Raw genomic sequence first — 3792 nt, forward strand, 5'->3', positions numbered from 1 at the left:
GTTCCAGCTGACTTTTTTGGGGGGGATTAGAGAGAAAGAGTATTTTCTATCTTTCTTGCAGATTGATGGAAGGATTTCAGTTGAAACACTTGCTCTGTCACGTGTCTGTCAGTGTGTTGTCCTGTGGCAGCTGGCATATTGCTGTGAGACTGGAAGCTCATGGGTATTTGCAATGTAAGCACTGTTAGACAATGCCCATGGTGGGCAGATGCCAGCAGTGCTGACAGAAAAACAAGGAAGGGCTCTTCCTGAAAATTAGCCAGTGAAGACCCTAGGAGTCACCACTGAATATTGTCTGGCACAATTCTGGACAACGAGCCCTAAAGTTGGGAAAAAAGCCAAGCCAATCCAAACCCAGTGCCTCTGAGCTGCCGAGTAGAATTGTCTTACTGGGTATGCAAGGGTGTAAAGCTTTAGGAGAGGAGACTGCCTCGCCTTTTCCCCACAGAGTGTCTACGAGGTTAAAACCTCTGACTTTTCATGTTGAAGTCCTGTGCTTAACACATGGTGCCACTAGGGCTCTCAGGAAGTGGCTGAAACAATAGATTTGAGCATATCAACAATTGTGAAGACAGTGCAGAATCAGACAATGTTTCATTTGATTGTACGGGGGTCGCCTGCGAAACAGGGTCAACTCAAAAGTTCTCATAGCAAGTAGTCTAACACGTCAAGGATTGAATGATTGGCAGCTTAATACCTAATGTTTGTAGGAATGTTACGATGTGTCTCATGTTTTCCATAATCCTTACACAACCCCCCTATAAGATATAGAAAGAATAGGAAAAGTTAGACATCACCAGAAGGAAGAAATCAATATCACCCAAAAGGTTCTATTAAAAAAAAGAAAAGCCCACTATGCCTCTCCGTGTCCAGGCATGGACGCCTGCGGGTTGGACCGAACTCAGGCTGCCCTGCACTTCCGGAGGCATGGTGGGCATGAAGGCCGCAGAGCAAGGAGGGGAGCATGGTGAACGCGACCCAGCTGTACAAGCACCCTTCAAGCAGGTGATCTCCAGCTTTCTCCAAAAGCATCCCAACCCCATGGATAAAAATGTCATCTCTGTGAAAATAGTGGGGAAAAAAAGAGATCTATTCCCAGAAATCATCTACAGGAAAAGTATTGCAGTCTATCAGAATGTGATTCCAGAAATTTGTAAAACATTTTATTATTTTTAATTTTTCCCCCCACTAGTTTATTTACAAAATTCTAATACAAATTCGAACAAATAATAACCAGTTATAAGCAGAATCATGGCTCAATCCTCAGGAAAGAAACATGGCTATAGGAGTCCCTGCCTTACATGGACACAGTACATATCCATGAACAAAGAGCCAGTCTTCTGGGAAAGTGTGGATAATCAAAACTGGATGGAGTTGGTTCAAAGGGGCAGAGTTTTAATCACTGGGGCTGGATCTCCCAACTGTATTTTGGAAATGTTGGCAGCATGTTCTTAAAACAGGGTCCCCAGAGGGGAGTGAGAATAATGGAGATGCTGCTAAAGGAACAGTGTGGTGTCCGCTTTGCTGAATAAAGAATCATCAGGGAGAAGTGCCTGGGCTTAAATTTTCTCAAGAGTAACCTCTTGTCCATAGCACATCAGAGATGCAGATTCTGGAATACAGGTTTGATGATACAGCATCAGCAGCTTGAAGAAAAGGAGACCTTCTACCAAGACATAAAATGATACCCCCTCTTTATGTGAAAAGCCTGTTTTAAATGTTGGATGTCAGGGAACGAGAATGCCCAGCTGGATTTTTCATGGCATATTGTCTAAATGATCTTACAAATAAAAGAAAACCCATATTAAAAAGAAAAACAAGTTCTACAAGACAAGGGATGGGTTTCTAAGAATAAAAGAATCATATAATAAAGAAGACAGAGAATTTGTTTAGAACAGTTTGTGAGACTTCATGCAATTTTTAGATCAGTCCAAATGTAAATGTGTATATTTGAGACAGCCAGGAATTTTGGCTGTAAATTGAATGTTAGATAATGTTATAGAATTAATGTCAGTTTTGTCAGTATGAAATGACATGGTGGTGATTGAAAATGCCCCACTATGTTCTTGAAGGATGATAGCACTTAAAACAATGTATGTGTGGCAAGCTTTTCAATAATTTTTGGAAGGGTTTCTTTAAAGACCTACACATTACATATGTAGTAGAATCAATCATTGCTCTGCTCCTTGCAAAAGCCACCTACTAAAAGATACATAATGTAAAAATACATATTCTTAAGGCTTTTGACAAAGCTTTGACACTAGTTTGATGTAAAAGGGAAGTTTAGCTATTATTAAAGTAAAAACAATAAGATGGTTGTTAAAAGAAAATCTTCCTAATATGTTACAGTTCATGAAATGGATTCTAAGTCTGAAACTTGAGTTTTTATCCCCTTTGAAGTTAGACGTGTTGGTTTGGAAAATTGCCTTTGGAATAGACAACTAAAATGATGCCTGTTTCATGATTTGTGTGCTTTTTAAACTTGTTGTTGATTGCTTTCAAGTTGAGCACAACTCATAGAGACCCTATGAACAAAAGGCCTGAAGCCTCTTCTACAACTATCGACATTTATCAAAGTAGAATGTCTAGTTGTTTTAGAGAAGCTGGGATCTAGGTAAGGTGGAACAAGATAGGAAAGAAAAACTTAATTATCTTTTTCCAATAGAAAGTGGTAAGACTGCACCCTGCCAAAGGTGGAAAACTTGCGAGAAACAGAAAAACAAGGCTGGAGTCCCCTGGAGTTTCAGCCCTCATGGCTTTGATTCCATAGCTGTGTCCAGGCTCTTTGCAAGTCCTTGCCAAAGACATACTCATCTTCATCTAGGACCTACGAAATACTGTTTTTATCTGTATAATTTAAAGATGCCTCACGTGCTAAATGATTATTGTGCATTTTATTATACAAATTATCTTTTTACATCATAATACAAGAATTAGAAATTTTCCTATCCATAGCCTAGTTATTTCAGCCAGATTTATTTAATATGAGAACTACATTAGCTATAATTGTCCTTACCTTTCTTATTCTTTAAAATCATCTCTAATATAACAGTCTGAATCTCAAAAACAAACCAATCCCACATGCCCTAGTTAGTGAAAGACTGGGAGAAATGGAATTATATAAGAGATTTGGGATTAGGAGAGACACACATGGTGGTTCATTATTCTTCCTTTAAAAAAATATATCTGAAAATGCCCATAATAAAAAGAAAAAATAAACAAACAAAAAACTTTCTTAAGGCAAAAAAATGTTATCTTATTGCTGTTATTTTACAGGTAAAGAAACTGAAGTTCAGAGGCATAGGAGTCTTAGAAGAGCTCAGCTGTGGCTAGTGTCAATCTGGTTTCAGAGGGCAATTCTCAGCATAGAATTTCCACTCCTGCCATCCAACTCACAGTTGACCCTACAGCGGGTTTTCAGAGCAGTAAATTGCATGGGAGGAGACTGTCCATCCTTCTCCCAGATAGTGAAATTGAATTGCGTGCCTTTGAGATTGCAGCACAGCTTCTTACCACTAGGACACCAGTCCCATTGAAGAAGATGTTAATCCTACCTATTTTGAGAAAACAAAATTGAGAGCAGTCATTTTCCCAAAGTCACATAAACAAGACTGATCTAATCACGTTTCCATGAGCTTCCACACTGAAGAGAAGTAGCTTAAAGTTGACGGAGTCTCTGTGGTCAGCTTGTCTTTGGTCAGATCGCTTCCCTCTTTGGGCCTTTGACATTCAATCTGCAAAGTGGGGAGGCGGCCTATGCCTATTATGTCTGCTTTAGGAGGCCCTGAGAGA

At 39.5% G+C, this 3792-nt stretch overlaps 1 pseudogene; it reads left to right on the forward strand.

Moving 5' to 3' along the window:
• Positions 1 to 999: 999 nt before the first annotated feature.
• LOC102867403 lies at positions 1000 to 1532 on the forward strand (annotated as a pseudogene).
• Positions 1533 to 3792: the final 2260 nt, after the last annotated feature.

The sequence above is a fragment of the Elephantulus edwardii genome, unplaced genomic scaffold (genome assembly GCF_000299155.1).
Source record: "Elephantulus edwardii isolate Elephantulus edwardi_28Jun2011 unplaced genomic scaffold, EleEdw1.0 scaffold00287, whole genome shotgun sequence".
In the NCBI taxonomy this organism is placed as follows: Eukaryota; Metazoa; Chordata; class Mammalia; order Macroscelidea; family Macroscelididae; genus Elephantulus; species Elephantulus edwardii.